Source organism: Castor canadensis, chromosome 9, assembly GCF_047511655.1.
Source record: "Castor canadensis chromosome 9, mCasCan1.hap1v2, whole genome shotgun sequence".
Classification (NCBI taxonomy): domain Eukaryota; kingdom Metazoa; phylum Chordata; class Mammalia; order Rodentia; family Castoridae; genus Castor; species Castor canadensis.
The window spans coordinates 68,465,264-68,489,076 of NC_133394.1; the positions used below are offsets into that span (position 1 = coordinate 68,465,264).

At 36.5% G+C, this 23,813-nt stretch overlaps 1 pseudogene; it reads left to right on the plus strand.

Annotated features, from left to right (window-relative positions):
* Nucleotides 1-4,108: 4,108 nt before the first annotated feature.
* On the plus strand, nucleotides 4,109-21,537 carry LOC109679281 (metaxin-3 pseudogene; annotated as a pseudogene).
* Nucleotides 21,538-23,813: the final 2,276 nt, after the last annotated feature.

Here is a 23,813-nt window from a genome sequence, read left to right on the forward strand (position 1 = left end):
AATCTGTCCATTTCTTTAAGATTTTTGAATTTATTTCAATATAGGTTCTCCAAGTAGTCTCTAATGATTTCCTGGACTTCCATGGTCCCTTTTGCATTCTTGATTTTACTGATTTGGGTTTTTTCTCTCATCATTTTAGTCAAGTTTGCTAGGGTTCTATCAATATTGTTTATTTTTTCAAATGACCAAATTTTTGTTTCATTAATTCTTTGTATAGTTTTTTTTTTTGTTTCTATTTCATTGATTTCTGCTCTTATTGTTACTATTTCCCTCCTTCTATTTGTTTTGGGATTTGCTTGTTCTTTTTTTTCTAGAAGTTTGAGATATATCATTAGGTCAATGATTTGAGATCTTTCAGTCTTTTTAATATATGCACTCATGGCTATAAACTTTCCTCTCAGGACTGCCTTAGCTGTGTCCCATAGGTTATGGTAGGTTGTGTTTTCATTTTCATTGACTTCCAGGAATCTTTTAATTCCTGTTTTATTTCATCAATGACCCTTTGCTCATTAAGCAATGAATTATTCAGTTTCCAGCTGTTTGCATGTTTTTTGTCTTTATTTTTGTTGTTGAGTTTTAGTTTTATTGCATTGTGATCAGATAGAATGTATGGTATAATTTGTATTTTCTTATATTTGCTGAGGCTTGCTTTTTGCCCTAGGATATGATCTATTTTGGAGCACGTTCCGTGGGCTGCTGAGAAGAATGTATATTGTGTAGAAGTTGGATGAAATGTTCTGTAGACATCAACTAGGTCCGTATGGTATGTTTTAGATCTAGGATTTCTTTATTGATTTTTTTATTTGGATAACCTATCTATTGATGATAGTGGGGTGATAAAGTCTCCCACAACCACTGGGTAGGAGTTAGTATATGATTTTATGTCCTTCAGAGTATATTTGATGTAATTGTTTGCATTGACATTGAGTGCATATAGGTTGATAATTGTTATTTCCTTGTGGTCTATTTTCCCTTTTATTAATATGGAATGTCCTTCTTCATCTCATTTGATCAATGTAGGTTTGAAGTCCACTTTGTCTGAGATAAGTATTGCTGCTCCTGTCTGTTTCAGGGACCACTGACTTGGTTAATCTTCTTCCAGCCTTTCATCCTAAGCCTAAGCTTATTTCTATCAATGAGATGGGTCTCCTATAAGCAATAAATTGTTGCATCTTTCTTTTTAATCCAGTTTGTCAGATGGTGCCTTTTGATGGGGGAATTACATCCATTAACATTAAGTGTTAGTATAGACAGGTATGTGGTGATTCCTGTAATTTAGTTGTCTTAGTTGTTTGAGGGTTTGATTGTGTGTAGCTAAATAGATGTTACTCTCTACTTTTTTGCTTTTTCTTTTCCTGTAGTTTGGTACTGCCTGCCCTTTCATGGTTATGTAGGGTTTCACTTTCTGTGTGCAGAATCCCTTGAAGAAACTTTTGTAGTGGTGCCTTTGTGGTCATATATTGTTTTAGTTTCTGCTTATCATGGAAGACTTTTATTGATCCACCTATTTTAAATGATAGTTTTTCTGCATAGAGTACCCCAGGGTAGAAGTTATTTTCATTCAGTGCCTGGAAGACCTAACCCCAAGCTCTTCTTGCTTTTAATGGTTCTGTTGGGAAATCTTCTCTGAATTTGATGGGTTTACTTTTTTATGTTATTTGTTTTTTCTCTCTTACAGCCTTCAATATTCTTTCTCTAGTCTCTGTATTTTTTGCTTTAATGATAATATGTCGTGGGGTAGTTCTATTTTGGTCAGGTCTGTATGGTATTCTGGAGGCTTCCTGTAACTGTATGGCACAGTTTTCTCTAGATTTGGGAATTTTTCCATTATTATTTTGTTGAATATATTATGCATTCCTTTTCCTTGCACTGCTTCTCCTTCTTCAATGCCCATGATTCTCAGGTTTGGTCTTTTGATGAAGTCAGTAAATTCTTGCATTTTCTTTTCACAGGTCTTGAGTTGTTTAACTAATAGTTCTTCAGTTTTTCCATTAATTACCATTTCATCTTCGAGTTCTGAAATTCTGTGTTCTGCTTGTTGTAGTCTGCTGGATTGGCCTTCCATTTTGTTTTGCATTTCTGTTTCATTCTTTTTTCTGAGGTTTTCCATATCCTGAGTCTCTTAATCTTTGATATTGTATATTTTCTTTTTGAGTTCATTTTTGTCTGTTTTTTATTGTGTTCTTTGTTTCACTTTGCTGTTTCTACAGTGCTTATATAGTTTCTTTTATTTGTTCTTGTGCTTTCTCAAATTCTCTATTTTTGTTGTCTTGGAATTTCTTGAGTGTCTCCTGTACATTTTGGTTGACCATATCCAGTATCATCTCTATAAAATTCTCACTGATTACTTGCAGGATTTCCTCTTTCAGAATGTTCTCATGGACTTCATTGGGTTCTTTGGGATAGTTTATCTTCGTTTGTTGGGGTCTGGATCTGGGTATCTGTTTTCTTCATTTCCATCTGGTTCCTGTAGTAATTTATTATTGGTGGGAAAATGGTTTCCCTCTTTTTTCTGTCTTCCCATCATTGCCCTTGCTATTGTTACTGTCCTTGTAGTATGTGTAATTCAGTATTGTCTAGCTTGTAATAATAATGGTGATATCTAGAGTGGAAGGGTGAGAGAAGAGGGAAAGCAAAGAAGGTAAAGAAAAAAGGGAAAAAAACCAAACCAAACACACACACACACACACACACACACAGCCAAAGAAATAAATGGGAGAGATAGTGTACTAATCAACAGTGAGCTAAACAGGAATTAGAGAGACAGAGAGAGGATAAAAATAATAATTTAAAAATCCCAAGTTCAAATGCAATAAAGTTTCAGTCTTAATAATTTTGGTGTTAATCCTTTAGCCTCTAGTCCTGGTGTTGGTGTTTGAGAAGTTCTGTCATTTTTAAGGTATCTGCCTTAGCTTCTCTGTGTTAAGGGCAACAAATGCTAGCTAGTTTTTTAGGTGTCTTACCTATCCTCACCCCTCCCTTGTGTGCTCTCACTTTTATCATGTGCTCAAAGTCCAATCCCATTGTTGTGTTTGCCCTTGATCTAATGTCCACATATGAAGGAGAACATATGATTTTTGGTCTTTTGGGCCAGGCTAACCTCACTCAGAATGATGTTCTCCAATTCCATCCATTTACCAGCGAATTATAACATTAGTGCAGAAAAACTAAAGCAGATACCTTAAAAGCAACTGAAGCCAATAGGAAAAGGGGACCAGGAACTAGAGAAAAGGTTAGATCAAAACTAATTAACCTAGAAGGTAACACACATGCATAGGAAATCAATGTGAGTCAATGCCCTGTATAGCTATCCTTATCTCAACCAGCAAAAACCCTTGTTCCTTCCTATTATAGCTTATATTGTCTCTACAACAAAATCAGAAATAAAGGCAAAAAAGTTTCTGCTGGGTATTGAGGGGGTGGGGGATAGAGGGAGGGGGCGGAGTGGGTGGTAAGGGAGGGGGTGGGGGCAGGGAGAAGAAATGACCCAAGCCTTGTATGCACATATGAATAATAAAAGAAAAAAAAACACAAACAAAAAAAAAGAAGTTCTGTCGTCTCATCAAAGGGGAAAAAACAAAAAAACCCCAAAAACAAAAACAAAAAAAATTGTCAAGTTCAAATGCAATACACTTGCAGTTAGTCCTTCAGCATCCAGTCCTAGTTCTGTCATTTTGTCATCAAAGGAAGAGAAAAACACAACAAAACAAAGAGTCTGGAGACAGCTTTCTGAATGTCTATCTGAGGCTGGGGTTTACCTGCCACCTACTGCCAATCACATGCTGCTGCAGGCTTTAATTTTTTATTTATTTATTTTTTTAAATAGATTGAAAATCTATTTCACAGATTTAAATGGATATTTCACATTCACATTAGTAATCCAGACATGAGCAATCTTCAAATTCTCGAACAATGAGGGAAAATTGCAAATTAAAATCACAGCAATAGTTCAAAGTACATTACATCTGTGTTTGTGAAGTTAGAATGAAACTCACCAAGGCTGGGTAGGGTGGATGGGGTAAAAAAGAATAATAAAGGGGTTAATCTCATTAAAATACAAGATATTCACAGATGAAATACCATGACAAATCCCCTTTTAACAATGAATATGCGTCTGTTGCTGGAGCTAAGGAACACATCTGAGTCCAGGATGTCAGAGCACAAGGACATATCTGAGCCCAAGATGTCAGAGCTCATGGACACATCTGAGTCCAGGATGTCAGAGCACCTGGACACATCTGAGTCTGAGATATCAGAGCACACGGACACATCTGAGCCCAGGATGTCAGAGCACCTGGACACATCTGAGCCCAAGATGTCAGAGCACATGGACACATCTGAGCCCAAGATGTCAGAGCACAAGAACACATCTGAGCCTAGGATTTCAGAGAACAGAAACACATCTGAGTCCGAGATGTCACACTCCCAGGCCCTTCCTGATGCTGCAGGCTTTATTTATGCAGATCTCAGGAATAGCTTTACACTCACCTAACCCTGCAGGCTTTGTTTACTTAGAGTTCTGGATGCATGCCTCTTTTGTTTTCTCCAGTATACAGCCCTACCCACATGTTGCAATTGCAGTCTTTTTTTGTTATTTAGAGTTCACGTGGGGAGGTGCATGGAAATATCTTTCTCAACAACATTGTATAAATACTTCTGTTTCCTTTATGTCTCCTATGAAATTTTTCTTTCTTACAATTCTCAAAATAATGTGTTTTCTACTGTACAAATTGAGATTATTTTCTTTCTTTTTTTACTATGAATTTTATCCTTCTATATAAATATGCATTATATTTTCTTCTTGTCCCTCCCATTTCATGTGAAAATATAACACTCATTTTGTCCATATCTTTATAAGTTCTGAAGCTATGACTTCATTCTAAGTTTTCCTGATACACTTGTCTACCAAACTTATCATTCAACCTCTCAGAGAAAAATATTCTATTTTATACACTAGTATTCAATTTAATTTTTAATTTCTTAAGATAATTATGATAAACTATTATAGACTATATGTAATTTGTTATATCTTATTTTGTTATTTTTATACAATCTCTACTTATTTAAAATTTAAATTTAATGTTCTAGACAGGCCCATCCTAATATTTGGATCATATCCTCAACTTCTCAAGAAGTTTCCATGTGAGTTCCCTGATTCCTAAATTCTTAGATGTCCTGGTCACCTATATGGGCCCTGAGATTGGATGCTAAGTTATGACAATCTGTAATTATCCTTTTCTATGCAGATTTTCCTTTGGCAAAACTGTTGGATTTTCATCAACCTCCTCTTCTAAATTCTGCATTGATTATTATAGGTATTTGTGAAATTCTTTCTTATTCAGGTATGTGGTGGTGATGATTTTTTCAATGACTTCTTAAATTTCATTATTCCTTTCTAAATTTGAGTAGTAATGGTACCTTTTCCCTGTCACTGAAGGACTTTTGTTCCACTTTGTCTTCTGTGTCTTCTTTGAAATTAGTTTTTTTTGTTTTGGCATATATGTATATGTATATGATTGCCAATTTTCTTTCTTTGTTCCATGAAGTTCATTTTATCTCTATGAAATTGTATTATATTCTGGCTATTGTCCATTCTTGCACATGAACATCCTTCCTCAGCCTAGGATACTGTAGTCAGAACCTTCCTCCATATTCTGTTTTACTGATAGCATTTGTGAATACAGTGCTGAAAGACAAATTATTTCAGTCAGATTTTCTTCCCTCAGGGAAAATATTATTTCCTTTTCTGGGTTAGTTTTACTTTAAATTTTTTCTTTCAGGTTTTGGTATGTATATTTTGGGAATTTGGTATGTACTTCAGCATTGCTTAATTTTTGTGACTAGAATGTTTTCCCTTTATTTCCCTAAATATGAAATTTTCAAATTTTCTATTTCAGCCTGCATATATAATTAATATTATTTTTGGTCACTACACAACCTTATTTTCTTCTGCTATATCTCAATATATTTTCCTAAATATTGGATTATATTATGACCAGGAGTTTCTTTTTAAACTTGGTTCTCTAATAAGGTAATATTTCTTTAGGTAAACTGTGAATCCTAATAGGAGTAACCTGAGGCCACCTTATAATTCTTTTTCAGTGTGATTTCAGAAACATGTAATTCCATTTAGGCTTCATAACCTTCATATCCATAGAGTTTATTAAGCCTCTTCCAGCCACTATAATAATTGACCTTTACCCCATAATTAAATTTCAGCTATGCACTCCCTTACTTTGATTCCAGAATGTTAAATGTTTAGGTAGGCACATAAAAATATAGATTCTTTCTTTCATGATTATTCTGGTATATGGATGGCAGTGCTTATAATTATGTCTGCTGGTATTTTTCTATGATCTGGAGTGAATTTCATATTGGTTATTATTTTAACACTCTTATGAACTCTTCACAGTATTCTATTGTTCCATTCAAATTACTGAATTTTTTACCTCTTTCATCACAGGATATTTTAAAAATTAACATCATAATTAATTTCTGTCTTGGATTTGACCTGTGTTCTTCTACCAGCAATTTATAACTTAAGCCATACCAATCTATATTTTCAGTACATGTGCTCTAATTCTTAGGAGATTTCTTCATGAATTCTCAGTTACTCAAATTCTAATGTGTCCTGGTCAAATTAATCTGCACTATGATTACAGCCAGCAGGATATGACATCCTGATAATTCATCTCCACTCATCTTTGCCATGTTGGATGCTAATTGAATTTTAACAGATATTTCTCTTGTGAAAATTTTATAATACTTCACCTACATTCTTTCATTGTTATTCATATATGTAACAATGATGTTAATGACTTTCAAGATTTGTTTGTTCTTTTCTAGACTATACTTGTTATGACCCTTTTCATCCAGTGCCTTCCCTCCACTCTGTCTTTCATTTTTGTTATATTCATATCAATGTATTTCCTAATGTGACATATGAGGGGTTATTTTGATTCTATATATTATCTGTCTATCTATGTGAATATGGTCATTAAATGCTGATCTTGGCCCACTCCATCACATGGATATATAGCCATGCTATTTTGGGTTTTCCATTACATGTCTGAACCTTCTTCACTATTTTCAGTTTCCTAATAATATGAGTACACCCAGCTAAAATTTAATTTACATTGGTTTCACTTTGTTTTCTGTCAATGAAATTTAGGTTCTGGAGAAGAGACTGGTTTAACAATTAACTTATCTGACTAGGTGTTTTTCTTTTTTTTCTTTTTCCTTTTTTTTTGCTAAAATGCAATTGTAAATTTTCATAATTTTCTCACATATATTTTTAATTGCCATTTCAAAAATGTCATTTTATTCTTTGCTTAATGTCAATGTATTTTTCTTTCATAGTGTAATGGATACGAGAAGGATATTTCTTCTAAATTTATATCTTTTTGTATAAGTTTTATTTAGATTCATTGGTAATTTCTTGCTCAATTAATCTGTGACCACATTAATATATTTGTCACTGTGATGTCACAAATATGGGAGACCTACATTTTAAATAAAATTGCTCCATCAAATATACTTCACTATTTGGGAAAAATATATTGAGGTTTACATGAAGTAATTCTTTGACATGGCAAATGCTAACATTTTATATACATGTATACACACACACATATGTATATATATGTCAAACAAAAAACTGACCATTCCACTAGGGAAAAAGAAAAAAAATGTCATAAATCAATATACTTTCCAATATAAATAAGGAAAAAAATGAAGATTTCAAGAACCTACCGGACTCTATCCCTCATAAAAAGGAAAAAAATATATCTAAACCCAGTACCAATACAGAAAAGGAAACACATCTGAATCTGTGTTCAACATCAGACTGAACTAATTTTTCTTCAAACCTATGCATAGGAAGGCTCAGGAAACTAAAAATGTGGTCTTTCCAGCACTCTGGATTAAAAGGCTAAAAAAGAATGCCCGCAATCCCATGTTCCATGTTGTGCTAATTCAGACATATTAATCATTCTGAAATTTACAGGGAGAAATAGAAAGAAAATAGGCACTTAAATATTATAGTACAAATGCACCATTATGAGAAATTTTATAATGCTTAATTTCAGCTAACTCACAAATAATTTCCTAACATTTTGAGGACGTAATCCAAGCATTTAAATGGGATTTCCCTCAGAGATCAAATTTTCATCAAAGTGCTGAGAGAAACTTGCAGAAAAAACACTGTGAAAACAATTATTTCACATTTTCACTTATAAATACCATTATAATAAAGAAGTTTTTAAAAGTCATTAATTTGGATTGAGCAATTATATGGAGAGAAGTGTGACAGAGACTGCTAAAATAATAATTACAAAAGTGATGCTAAAAAATAGGGAAAGAATGCCAAAGGACACCTGTTATACATTTTTATCATCATACCAGAATAATCATGGAGAAAACTACTCATAATATATTTAATACCTCTAGAGCATTCAATAATTTAGGATTATGTCATATTGCTATAGAAAGCTAGGAAGTGGAAAGCATAAATTATTACAATGTGTTCTGGTGAGTGCTAAACACTGTATAAATGAAGGTTATGGCTCTTTATTCTGATAAGTAGAAAATACAGAAGTAAGCTATTTTAAAACACAATATTCCCTTTAGATATGAATGGTCTATGTAACTAAGCAGCATCAACAATAACAACATAAACAACATTGCCCAACAATATGTTGTGTACAAAAACAAAGTACTTTAAATATGAAAACACAGAATATAAGTAAAGGGATCCAGAAGTGTGTGCCTGCCATGCCAACCCAAATCTAAAGAAAGAAAGAGAAGCTACCTTCCTTTCATACAACACCAACTTCACAATAAAAGGACTTATAGGTGATCAGAGAGGGAAGCAAGTCATGATGTTAAAGGAGTCAATTCTTTAAGAGGTAATTAGAATCTTTAACATATATTTAACTTATCAATAGAACAGATAAGGCAAAAACTTACATAATTACAAAAAGAAATAGATAAATCCAATATTAAAATTGGAGACCAAAATATTGCTATCTTTGTAAGTGATAGACACAGAATGAAAATAAGCAATAAAAACATTGTTGAAGTGAGTAGCATCACCAATCACCTGCATCAACTTAACATACATAGAATAGTGCATTCAGAATCAACAGAATATGCATTCTTTGCAAGCCCACATGTTGTATCAAAATATTTACCAATATTGCTCAAAAATTCCCAGTAAACTAACTGCACCTCAAGAGTTTGAAAAAATAAAAATTTAGAAATTGTTGTTGGATAATAGTTTTTGTGTGTGCTTGTGATCAGTGCTGGGAATGGCACCCAGGTCCTCATACACATTAGACAAGTGTTCTGACACTGATGTGCCAGCCCCAAAAATGGGACTGAAAAAATGAAGAAACAAAAACAGAAATGTAGGTAGCAATTCCCCAAACATTTTGAGATTGAACAATACGTATCAATGTTTGAATCAATTAGAAACCTTAAGTTAAATTTAAATATTTCCCATTAAATGAAAATGAGAACACAACATCAAAATGTGTTAAAGGCAACAAAAGAAGAGCTTGGAGAAAATTTATAGCACTGAATTGATAAATTAAAAGGAAGAAAAATTTGATATAAATAATCTAAACTTTTGACTTAGGAAACCAGTTCAAGAGACCAAATGAGAATCCAGAATACCTTTTATGACCCAGCCTTGAAAGTCACACTGTCATTCTTTGCCTTTGTTATCCAACCTGGTAGTCTCTTGAGACTCTGGTCAGAAGATTTCCTGTGTGGAAAGAATCCAGGGAGGACACTCAGATGTAGTATGTGAGATAAAGTTTAGCATAAGTGAAGGAAGGCACAATAAAAAGCAGTGGTGATCCCTGTCAGGTAGGGTGGAGGGGCTGAAAGGAAGGACAGGGGAGGTTGCTGTGGGATGGGTTAGGGTGATTCACAAACACCCATGCTAATTTTAAGTACTCTAACTACATGTATCAAGTGCAGTGGCAGAATTTCTCGTGGCTTCCTTGCATTGGCTTGCTGGTCAGAATTTTCCATGGCTTCTAACAGGTACAGGGGATGTGAAATTGAAAAGAACTCTGTGGATTGCTGAGATTTTATAATTGAAAAGAAATTAGAGAGAGAGGGTGACAAATCTGAAATGAACTAGGAAAAGATACATGGTGGCTAAAAGCCCAAATACTTCCATTCCCTGGTTTCTAGTTGCCTCACTTACAGTATTCTAGCCAGCCATGATTCAATAAAGAATTTGACTGTATGAGTCCTTGATTATTTTGAAGTTTGGCTGCTGGGGTCTGTCATGGAAATATGCAGTCATTCCTGATGACACCTATTATTTGCCAGGCACTATGCCATGCATAGGCCAACACCATCTCATTGAATGATTGGGATCTTCCCTCACTGGTTACCATCTAATCAAAACACTTTCAATCCTAAATATTACATGTTCTTTAGCACAGCACTGTCTGCACAACATTACCTGATAATGGAAATGTCTTGTGTTTCTGCTGTTTGATAGAGAAAGCATGTCTAGATAATGAGCAGTTGAAATAAGACACACATACCTGAGGAACTGAATTTTAATTTAATTTGATTAATTTTTGACAATCCATTTCTGGAGGCTAATGCTTACCACTCTTGCATAGAGTTTGAGAATCTTCATGGCCCCCAGCACCATCAGGATCAATTACAGTCTCTTCCCAATCACCTATAATGTTCTGCATGGTTGAATCTCCATCCACAGCCCTAGCAAGATTCTGTTACACTGCCTGATTAAAGATTCTGGAAGCCAGCATGCTCACCTCCACTTCAAAGCTTTTGTACCAGCTTCTTCATCTCTATGAACAATATTTATCCAAATCTTCACTCCATGCCACATCTTAACCTCCCAAAACATAACCTCCCACTTTAACTCTCAAATCCAGAGTCCCCACTGACATTCTGTAAATCATTCATTCTCTGTGTGTTTTGCATGATTTGGGTCATGAGCCTAAATTGTGAGAGTGATACAGTGGCCTCATGGGCTACCTGACTTCTGTGAGTATCCCTGGGTATTTCCAGGGTAATACACTAAGTTGGCCTCAGATAATTGAGGGTTAGTGAGTACCATGAACAACAAGAACCTAAGAGAGACCTAGAGACAGAGGGAAACACCATTTCTGCCACTTGTTTGTAATTGTCATTGCAAAAACCTAAGGAGCTGATAAATGCAGCTTGAACGGAAGGGAATATATGCATGGACCAGATGCCCTTATCATTCCACAGCATCTGCCCACTTCCCATGAATATGCTCTCTGCTGGAAACTGGAGAAAGATTAGAGAATGGGGAACAAAACAGAGCCAAAGAAAAAGCCCCCAATTAGGATCCTCTTTCTTTCCTACCACCCCCCTTATAATCAAGGGGCTCCTCAGGTGGAATCCCAAAATTGGGATGAAAGCCCCCATCACGAGTCTCTGGAGACTCAACCTAAACCCCCTCTGAGCCCTCAAATTACCTTGGCCTCACTTTTGTGTCATGGTCAATCTGTTCCAGGGCTCAGAAGGAAGCTTCAACAGTGACAGTGGGACATTCAAAACCTTCCCTTCCCTCATCACCCAAGATGCAGTACTAGTCTTTTTTTATCCACTCAGAGAAGTCCCAACTGGAGGTGGAAACTTTGGTTCTGTTGATGCTCCCATTGACTAGCTCTGAGGTCAGAAATTATAAGAGAAAATTAAGTCCCTTTTAGAAGATTCACTAGGGTTTACCAACCAGCTTGACCAATCCCTAGGCCCACAAATTTACACCTGGACAGAACTTATGTCAATTTTGGGAATCTTACTATTGAGAGAGGAGAGAATTATAAGTAGGGATTCCAGGGCCATATGGGAAAGGCAGCATCCACCCACTGGGTCCCAGAGTTAACTGAAGCAGTAGAAAATTTCTTCTTTAAGATCCTCAATGTAATAACAATGATCCCAGTGACATGGGAAAAATGGGGAACCTAAGAAACATAACCATTAAAAGGATTAGGGAATCTGTTCCATAGTCCCAAAACATAGCCAAAGTGTTTAATGTGCAGCAGGGAAAAGATGAAGGACCTGCTGAATTCCTTTATAGACTGAAGGACCAAATGAGGAAGTATTCAGGAATAGATATAGAGATCCCCTAGGATAGGGAATGCTGAAACTCAATTTTGTAACTAAGAGTTGAGCAGACATTGCTAAGGATTTGCAGAAGATAGAGAACTGGAAAGTTAAAAGCTTGAATGATTTATTGAGGGAAGTCCAAAAGGTTTATGTGAGGTGGGATGAAGAAAACAAAAGCAAAAGACTATTTCACCATTAGACAGAACACTTGAGGGACAAATATTTCTCAAAAAGTGGGGTATCGACCCTTGAAGCAAGATTTTTCTCTCACTCCCTTGTTATTACTGAAACTAACTGGGCCTAATTGGAGATGCAGAGAAGACATAGGAAAGACAGACAAACAGAGATTTTGGGTCAGGTGTGTTGGGAGATCTGGTGGAGACCCACATTCCTCATTGCTTCTTTTCTCTATTATTCTCTTCATTTACTCTGCTTCTTATCTGTGTATCTATTCTTTAAGGCCTTAGTCCTTTACAATTTTTTACAACCTTGCTTCCAAAGTCTTTCCTTAAAACCTTGCTTTTAAAGTCTTCTTTTCTGTTCTTTAAAGTGTCTTTCCTTAGACTCACTCTGTCCCATGTTTTCTCTTAACTGTTCTTTAGCATAACCTCTCTTAAAGTCTTTTCCTGGAGGCTTGCACTTTCCCATGATCTCTCTTTAGTTTTCTTAAAGCCTCAGTGCTCATACTTGCACTGTCCCATGTTCTCTGTAGCTTTTCTTTAGCTTAGCTTTTCTACAGCCTATGTATAAAGTTCTCAGTGCACTATCTATCAACCCCTCTTTAACAATTCTCCTGCAGCAATACTTTTCCCTTCAGAAATTCTTTTCCCTGCCAAAGCCTCCCACATTAAGAAGCCTCCTTTCATCCAAAAGCCAAAAGCCAAAAGACTTCCCTGTCAAAAAAACAAAAAGCACCAAAGCAAAAGGCCTCACGTCCTCCTTCAGTGAATCTTTTATAGCCAGTGGTAAACAGGGTGGAGCAGTTGTCTGGGAGGGCATGATATTGTAACAGGAAAAACCTGTGTATCTGCTTCTCTGAGCTTAAACAATTTAGGAGAAGCAGCAGCTCTGCATTTCCTTCTTCTGTGGCCAGAGCTGTGCCAATCTCAGCCTACAGATAAACATCTTCAGAAAGCAGCTGAGCTGCATTTTGCCTTGCTTTTATCCAGTTCTCATAGGCTTCTCATAATCCATACTCCACAAACCCACCTAAAAATCTTGAAAAAAGGGGCAGGATTCACAGACCCCAGGGGGAAAGAAAGGAAATCAATGTTCTCAGTGTAGGAAATGGTGACATTTCAAGTGGGAGTATCCTGAAAGAAAGAAGAAAGAAATAATTCCCCTGATGACCCGAAGAAAAAGAGATCACATTTTTGGTCCATTCTGCAGCAGCCAGAACATACCTCACTATGTCCCCCTGCAAGTCCCAGGCCTGTCCTTCTTCAGAATGGATCACAGTTTCCAGGGCAAACAGAAAGAAATTCAGTGTTCCTGTTTTTGAGCACACTCAAGTGAAATTTCATGACAGGGAAAAATGGGTTAGTCTCATCTTTGACCTGAGGCTGGAAACAACCTTTTGGAGAGAAACTTAATGTCTGAGTTCAGTATAGAAATGAAAGTCATTAAAAACAATTTTAAGATTTCTTTAAATTTGACGAAGCAAATTGAGACCTAAATTTTCTCTCATATCTGGACTAAGGATAGAAATAGAGGGGAGATTTAAACCTCCCAATTCATATTGCCCTAAAAACCCCTGATATAAAAATACAATGAAGACAATATCCCATTCCCCTAAAAGGTAGGTTGGGTCTAAAACTCATACTGAATGGACTTAAATGATGGCCTTTTGAAACCTTGCATATCTGTCTTTAACACTCTTATCCTACAGTGAGAAAAATGGATGGATCTTACTGAGTGGTACAGGCTTTCAGAACTATCAACCAAATAGTTCACAGAAAACACCTGGTAGTCCCTAAACACTATACTCTCCTTACTAGAATCTCTCCTGATTACCAGTGGGTTAGGGTGGTAGATTTAAAATATGCATTCTGGGCCTACCCTCTAATACAAGATAACAAGGAAATCTTTGCCTTTGAATGGGAGGATCTCCAAACTAACAGGAGACAACAGTATTGATAGACAGTTCTTCCACAAGAGCTCACTGATTCTCCCAAGTTGTTGGGCCAAATTTTGGAATGAGTACTAGAAGAGTTTTCCCTTCCTCCTCAGAAAAATTAATTACAATGTACAGATGATCTCCTATTATCTGGACTTACTGAAAAAGACTTGAACTGATGCTACAGTCAGCCTTTTAAATTTCCTGAGCCATAAAGGACTAAGGGTCTCAAAAAACAAAGCAGTTTATAAAGGAAGAGGTAAGATTTTGGAGACTAGTTGGTAACAGAAGACATAGACTAAACCCAGAAAATATAGATGGGATTACTGCCATGCTTCTGACCATGAGGGAGTTTCAAAGATAATTAGGATTGATCAAATATTGTAGGCTTTGGATAGACTCCTATACTCCTAGAACCAAAACATATTCCCAATTACTAGAAGAGGAGCCTGATACCTTAATTTGGAAAACAGAGAAAATTCTAATGATAGAGGAACTTAAACACTCTCTGGTCACCACCCCTGTGTTCGGTCTACCTTCCCTGAAGAAGCCTTTCTGCGTATTTGTTAATGTAGATAAAGGAACAGCCTTGGGAGTCCTCACCCAGAAATATGAAGAGAAGAAACAGCCTGTAGCTTCTTTATCCAAAATTTTTGATCCTGTCACATAAGGATGACCAGAATGTGTCCAAGGAGTTGTAGCCACAGACATATTGACTGAAGAGAGCAGGAAGCTGACTTTTGGGGGATCTCCAATAGTCAGCATGCCTCACCAGGTTAGGGTCATTCTGCAACAAAAGGTGGGAAGGTGGTTAACTGACTCTAGGGTTTGAAAATATGAGGCTATCCTACTTGAAAGGGGTGATCTGAATATGACTGTTGAGAATTATCTACACTCAACTGAATTCCTATTAGGAAAGAAATACACACATTTATGAAAATGGAAAAATGAGACCTATGGAAAGTATTCTAAGAATTGGGAGATTAGGGATAAAGGAGAATAATGGAGGGGTGAATTTAACTATTTTGTATTGCAAACAGTTTTGTAAATGTCACTATGTAAATCCAGTACAACAACATAATTATAAGAAAAATTAAAATAAAGCTATATCTATGTGAAACAGAATATGGAGCTGGAAGTAGTCACAGATATCAGTTCTTCCTGGGAAAGAAGCATTTGGGAGTGGTAATGGATGAGAATGAATGTGGGAAAAGTAATAAAGGCTGAGAACAGGGTTGGGAACCAACATCCCAGAGGAACAGAACTAGCACCTAGCAGAGGTGTGGTGAGGCACAAAGGCTGAGAGCAGGGGTGGAGCAACAAGACACTCTCCCAAAATGGGGCCAGTGGTGGATCCCTGACCTGGTCATGTGGGAGTGAGGGAAGTACTACAGGGCAATTCAGCTGCTTTTTGGTGAAAACAAGAGCTCTGACCACCTTGCATGAACTGGAAGTGAGTTACCTCAGACCCCATTTGCAACCTGCCCTGTAGACAGAAGGAACCAAATACTGCTCACAAGCCAGTCACTTGGTGAGAACACTTCTGAGTTCCTTCTTGTTATGGACAGCCTATAAGACAACAGAAAGTGGGGAAAAAAATAAAAATAGTTCCTTCAACCGTTTCCACCCATTCTCCACAAAACTGAAGATACCAAGAGCCAATATCATGATTGGATGCCAAAGGAATAACTTAAAAACTTTAACCAAGCAGACTGAACTTTATGTTGTTGACATACATAGTTTTTTTCTTTCTTTTTCTTTTTTTTTGTATTATTAATTTTACCACAAATATTTTCTTATCCCTACTCTTTCTTACCCCGTTCACATTTCCTGCTTTTCTGGTGCTACAATCCATTCTTCTCCCTCCTAACTACTAGTTCTGCCCCTTCTCATCCAGTCTCTACTGATCTTTGCCTCCCCTTACTATTCTTCCCTAACCTGTTACCACATTACCCCTCCCTCTTACACACTCACCACCCACTGAGTAGCCTACTATACCAAACATACACACCACTGGCCCCCTGCAATACCTCTCACAAGCACCTTCCAATATAACAGTGGAAATACACCTCAACACACACACGTGCTACAAAACCTAGCAGACTCTATACCTCTTTTCACACCCACTCCCTTTATTTCCCACTTGTTTAGTGCCACTTTTACTAATTAATCAAATTCCTATATGTAGCCTAATAATCATAACAACCCCCCAAATACCACTGTTTATAGATATTATCACCAAAGCATTTTCTACATAATATATAAACAACTGGTCTGGCATTGAACCTGTGAATTTGTTATTGCTAATTTAAAACTCCAGGCAAAGGAGAGAAACAGCATATCAACCTAGTTAACAATCAAATCAGTCAAAATACAAAACATAAATCAAGGGAAAAAATAAAGGTGTTTAAAACCACCAACCATTCAATCAAGGACATTGTTCCACAGCAGCAACTGGAGAAATGGGGAGAAAAAGAGGGAAGGAAATTACACTCCTCAAAAACAAAACAAAATAAAATGATTTAATAGAGGATATTGTGGGAAATGAAGAAAATGGATACCAAGTTCCTGACCACAACAAAACAATGATAAATTTCACTAATGAGCCCAGTGAGGCCCACAAAAAAATCCCTCAAAGGAGAATCATGGAAGAGATTACTGAGAAATTCATGGAGAAGGTATAGACATGGTTAACCAGAAGATATAAGATGTACTGAAGAAATTTCAACACACCACAAATAAAAAACATGAGAAGAAACAGAAACGAATAAATGAACCTAGAGAAGACTTCAATAAATATCAAAGTGAAACAAAGGACAATATAAAAAAGAGATATATGAAATAAAGAAGACAACACAAGATATAAAAGGGGAGTTGAACAAAGACATGGAATGGAAAAACCTCAGAAAAATGAATGAGACAGAAGTCGTGTAAATAAAAAGTCCCTTTAGTAAAAAAAAAAAAAAAACCACTTAGGAAGGCCACTCAGCAGAGTAGAACATGTGGAAGACAGAATAGCAGAGCTAGATGATAAATATAAATCAAGAAAATCCAGAAGAACACTTAGTCAAACAACACAAGATCTGTGAGAGGTTAGCCTGGCCCAAAAGACCAAAAATCGTATGTTCTCCCTCATATGTGGACATTAGATCAAGGGCAAACACAACAATGGGATTGGACGATGAGCACATGATAAAAGCGAGAGCACACAAGGGAGGGATGAGGATAGGTAAGACACCTAAAAAATTAGCTAGCATTTGTTGCCCTTAATGCAGAGAAACTAAAGAACATACCTTAAAAGCAACTGAGGCCAATAGGAAAAGGGGAACAGGAACCAGAGTAAAGGTTAGATCAAAAAGAATTAACCTAGAAGGTAACACCCACGCACAGGAAATCAATGTGAGTCAATGCGCTGTATAGCTATCCTTATCTCAACCAACAAAAACCCTTGTTCCTTCCTATTATTGCTTATACTCTTTCTCCAACAAAATTAGAAATAAGGGCAAAATAGTTTCTGCTGGGTATTGAGGGGGTGGGTGGGAGAGGGAGGGGGCGGAGTGGGTGGTAAGGGAGGGGGTGGGGGCAGGGGGGAGAAATGACCCAAGACTTGTAAGCACATATGAATAATAAAAGGAAAAAATAAAATATGTTAATAGTGAAAAAACAAATAAAAAGGAATATGTAAGAACTCATCAACTCCATCAAAAGACCAAACCTGAGACTCATGGGCATTGAAGAAGAAGTGCAAGCCAAAGGGATACAAAATATATTCAGTAAAATAATAGAAAAATTCCTAACTCTCAAGGAAGATTTGCCCATTCAGGTACAGGAAGTATCCAGGACACAAACAGACCAAAATAGAACCTGTCCATGGCATATTATCATTAAAACAACAAGCACAGAGATTAGAGAAAGAATATTAAAGGCTGTAAGAGGAAAAAAAGTAACATATAAAGGTAAGCCCATCAAAATAAAAGCTGATTTCTCAACAGAAAACTTAAAAGCAAGAAAGGCATGGAGTGAGGTGTTTCTGGCACTGAAAGAAAATAACTTCAGCCCAAGAATACTCTACCTAGAAATATTATCATTCAAAATTGACAAAGCAATCAAAATAATCCACAGTAAATGCAACTAAAACAATACATGGCCACCAAGCCACCACAACAGGAGATTATACAAGGGAATTTTCACACAGAAGATGAAAGCAAAGCAAACCATGAATGGACTGGAAGTATTAAAATGCAGGAGAAGAAAAAACAAGTAATCAGAGAGTAGCAGTGACTTGGCTGCCCACAATCAAATCCTGAAACCACAAAACAAAATCACCACATACCTATCAATGTTAACACTGTATGTCAATGGAGTCAACTCTCCCATCAAAAGACCCTGTTTGGTAAACTGGATTAAGAAGGGAGATTCCACCATGTGTTGTTTATATGAGACTCAACTTATTAACAGAAATAAACCCTGGCTTAGGGTGAAAGGCTGGAAGATTTACCAAGTCAATGGCCCCCAAAACCAGTGAGGAGTAGCAATATTTATATCAGACAAAGTAGATGTTATTACACAGGCACCTGCAAACCTATGATTGTTGGAGCACTACTTACAATAGCCAAGCTGTGGAAACAACCAAGATACCCCAGTACTGATGGATTAAGAAAATGTGGTACTTATACACAATGGAATTTTTTTCAGCCACAAAGAAATTTTGTAATTCACTAGTAAATGGATGGAACTGGAGAGTACAATCTTAAGTGAAGTTTATCAGGCTCAGAGGTAAAAAAAATCGCATTTACTCCCTCACATGCAGATTATAGACCTAAAACTAATGCAGCAACATTATTGGACATGGGTCACACACTAAGGGGAGACTGCACACTGGAGGGATACAGAATGGGAAGAAAAACAAATACTTGAATGTGGTTGAAGTGCTCAATGTATAAGAACGAATGTAGTAATCTTCAATGGGCAGGGACCACTATGGGTAGGGGACTAGGAAGCAGTAAAGAGGTCTGGTGGAGATGAACCAATTTGGGTGGTAATATACATGTACTTGGGAACATCACAAGGAATCTCCCTTTAAAGCTATGTTTATCACAAACTAGCAAAAACAGCATGTTTTTCTTATATTTTATGATTTTTATTCTACAAAATTGGGAATGAGAGGGCAGAACCTATTCTGTCTGTAGGTAGGGGGGATCAAATATTGTATACACATGTAAGTAAATGTAAAAACTATAAAAATAAATTAAAAATGAAATAGTAATAAAAATCTGTTAGACGATCATACAAATTAATGAAAAAAAAAAGAAAGCCAGGACTGTAAATAGGTACATTGTGGGTGGGGGTACTTGTGGGAGGAGGGCAGTGAATGAGGGAGATGAAGGTGAGGAAATGTGGTTCACAAGCTTCATATACATATAAATATGAAACAGAACTCTTGCAATTGCATTAAGTGGATTGGGAATGGATTAGTGCTGGGAGGCGGGGAGAAGGTGGGGCAATCTAACCAATTTAAAATGTAAGGCTTTTTGGAAGTGTCACAATGAATTCCCCTATTCAACAAATAAATACTAATAAAACAGAAGCAAACAAACAAAAATATGAAAAGGGAAAACTGGAAAATGCATTGTCTGCAGCAGGATTTGAGAAGCTGCAACATATTTCTGGGGATGTAGTATGGCACACATAGCCAAAGAGTTTTGTGCACAGCGCAGAGAAACTTTAACACGTGCCAAGCCATGGCTTTGATTGGCTTAAAGGCTCTATGCAAGCAGGAAATGAAGGCTAAGAAAGTTGTAAATTTCCAGAGCACCCAGGGAATCACCAGTACACCCAAAGGACCTTCAGCAAAGATTGGAAGACAAACTGGTTCAAGTTTGTCTTCAATTTCCTGTGCAATCATCAACTGGTCACTAACTAAGGGGAGACTATCACGGTTGCACATGAAAATAATGTAGATCTAAAAGAATTATCCAGGGAAGACATTAAACAAAGATTAATAAAAATAGCAGCAATAACAAAACTCTGGTGAAGAGTGAATCCTATTTTAATGGTTACCACTTTGTGTTTCTTAATATATGTGGAAAGTTCAAGAAAAAATATATGAAAAAAAATTAGCCATTTCATGTATTTCCCCACAGCACTGTGGTATCATGGCCAGCTGGGACTCTGGTCAGTGCCTGCCTTGAGCTCACTTTTGTCAGTTAGTCACAGCCTGGTGTGTGACCCTGCATTGGTCTGGTGGAAGCATCATGGCTCCTCTGTCTGGCTCCACATTTTCTTAGCTTGCAAAGCCATGTGGGTGGTGGAGGTAAAAACCCACCCAGTTTAGCATCCCCAGGACCTTTAGGAGGACATGGTCTCTGAAAGTCAGGAAGTTGGAGCACAATCTGGGACTGAGAGAAGTGGAGGGAGCCGGCCTGGGTGTCTGCCATCTCTGTCCTTGGGGGTAGAACCATGAAGGAAAGCTGCTCTGCACCTTTGCATTATGTACTCCATCTAAAATGTTTTATTGCAAACTGTTTTGGGCACCCTTGAAACTCAATGTGATAGACAGCACCTTCTTATTCTTACATAAGAAGCATATCATGTAGTCACAGCTTTCTGATGACCAAGAGGTGATGTATCAGTTTCTCAGCCTGCAAAAATACTAAACGTTTTAAGAAAACAGAAATACAATGCTGATTATGAACTCTTCGCAAAGCAAGGGGTGGATACATTGGCTTACATTGTTCTCCTTGAGGAGAAGCTTCTCCCTGCTGTGCTTCACACATTCTGGGCTGAGGGTGACAATTACTTTACTGGTACAAAGTCATGGCTTGCCTCACGAATTACTTTTCCCTTGAGTATAATTCTTCCTGGAAGGATGTCTAGGGGAGCACTGAATAAGATTCTCCTGACAACAGGAGAGCCTCCCGTCTATCACATTCAAGAAATGGAAGCACAGATGTACAGCGATGCAAAGGAGTGCCTAAATCTTTTGTGAAATAGACTGGGAACATCTCAGTTTTTCTTTGGAGATGTGCCTCCTACATTGGATACTTATGTGTTTGGTTTTCTTACACCTCTTTGTAAGATATGGTTTCCTAACATTCAGTTACAAGAACATCTGAAACAGCTCTCCAACCTCTGTCACTTTTGTGATGACATCCTAAACAGTTACATTAGGCTTAGTCTCAGAGATGGATGATAATTTTCACCAAAGCCCTCAGCTTCCTCTTCATAAACTGCCAACACTCAAATTGACTCCAGCAGAAGAGAATAATTCCTTACATCAGCTATCACCCTGACAGTCGGCATGTTTTGTAGCCTATTTATGATTGTCTAGGTAATTTCTTACACTGAGGATGTGAAGTCAAAAAGAAAATACTGTTCCTAGGTACAAGGAAAACTTTAAAACAAAAGGAACTTTCTATGACATCTGTTTTTGCTTCTTTTGTTTTTAATGAGGAAGCTTGTATTCTAGCTTGGCAATGCATTTTAAATAAAGGTGAATGGAAATGAATGTGTTTGGGGGAAACACATTGTACTGTATACATGCAGAAAAAACTGCCTTAATGGATTTTTGTCTTTGGTTCACATATTGCTGACAAAAAGCTACAGTTATGATCTGAATGTTTATTCCTAATTTATTCAAGTTAATTTTTCAGTTTATTAACTTAGTTTTTTTATACCTATCTGAATACATAATGTATGGCTCTGTGGCTGAGAAATTTTCTGTTTAGAAATCTAATGCCTATTTTAGGAACTAGGAAAAATATAAATTATTTCAATAGAAAAGTGTGTATTTAACTTTAAAAAGCAATGAGAAATGTGCTTTTTAATTGTGCTTCTAATATATAGACATATATATACATCCATCTATCTATCTATCTACAAGCATCATTGTACAAAGAAATTTAGAATGAGAAAACTTTCCCAGAAGAGAATAGAAGTAATAAATTCTCTCTCTTTATTAGCATGTACCTGTTGTACAAAGGTGTTTCTCTGTGATTTTTACATGCTTGCATGGAAATAATTTACTTTAGTTAAATTCACCATCTGTATTACTCTTTTTATCTCCCCACTTTTAAAAACTTTAATGGAATTCCTCAATGTATTTTCACACATGCTTATGAAGTACTTTGATCATATTCAGTCCCCACTTCACTATCTCCTGTCAAGACTCCCTCCCACAGATTCCTATGCCAAAACCATTCCCCAATTTTACTCTCATGTAATTCATAACATTTTAGGTATAGAAACAGAATTTTTTTTTAAAAAAGGTAACCAAATGCATAGTTGTATAGATTCATATCTGGATCCACTATTTTGTTCCACTGGTCTTCATATCTGTTTTTGTGCCTGTAACACAAAAACAGATTTTTTATTGCTATGATTCTGTAGTATAGTTTGAAATTGGGTATTGTGATACCTCCGGGATTGCTCTTTTTGTTCAGTATTGCCTTTGTTCTTAGTATTCTTTTGTGTTTCCAAATGAACTTTAGGGTAGGTTTTCAATCTAAGTGATAAATGCCATTGGAATTTTGATGGGAATTGTATTGAACATGTAGATTGCTTTTGATAGCATATCCATTTTTATTATGTTGATTCTGCCAGTCCATAAGCATGGGAGATCTTTCCATTTTCTGTAGTCCTCCTTGATTTCTTTCTTCAGTAGTTTGTAGTTCTCCTTATACAGGTCATTATGTCCTTTGTTAACTTTACTCCTACATATTTGTTGGGTTTTTTAGGCTATTGTAACTAGAGTTGTTTTCCTATATTCTTTCTCAATTTGTTCACTGTTGGTGTATAGAAAGTCTACTAATTTTTGTAAGTTGATTTTGTATCCTGCTACTTTGCTGAAGCTGTTTCTGCTGTCTAGGAGTTTGAGGGGGAGTTTTTTGGGTCATTGAGGAATAGGATCATGTCATATGCAAATGAGGATATTTTGACTCTTTCTTTATCTATTTGTATTCCTTTTATTTCTTCTTCTTGCATTATTGCTCTGGCTAGGAATTCCAGAGTGAGTGGGGAGAGTAGACACCCTTGTCTCATTCCTGAGTTTAGGGAGAATGGTTTTAGTTTGTCCCCATTAAGTATGATGCTGGCTACATGTTTGTCATGTACAGCCTTTATAACATTGGGTACATTCTTTCTATTCCTAGTTTTCTTAGAGCATTTATCATGAAGTGGTGCTGAATCTTATCAAAGGCATTTTTTGCATATATTGAGATGATCAAATAGTTTGTATCTGCTTTTATTAAAGTGCTGTATTACTTTTATTGCTTTGCATATGTTGAACTCTCCTTGCATCCCTGGGATGAAGCCAAATTGGTCAAGGTGAATTTTTCTGATATGTTGTTGGATTCAGTTTGTCATTATTTTGAGGATTTTTGCATCAATTTTCATTAAGGAGATTGACCTGTAGTTTTCCTTTTTTGATCTATCCTTTTCTGGTTTGGAAATGAATATTATATTGTCTTTGTAGAATGAGTTGGGTAGTGTCCCTTCCCTTTCAATTTCATGGAAAAGTTTAAGGAGCATTGGTATTAGTTCTTCATTGAAGGTCTGGTAGAATTCAGCT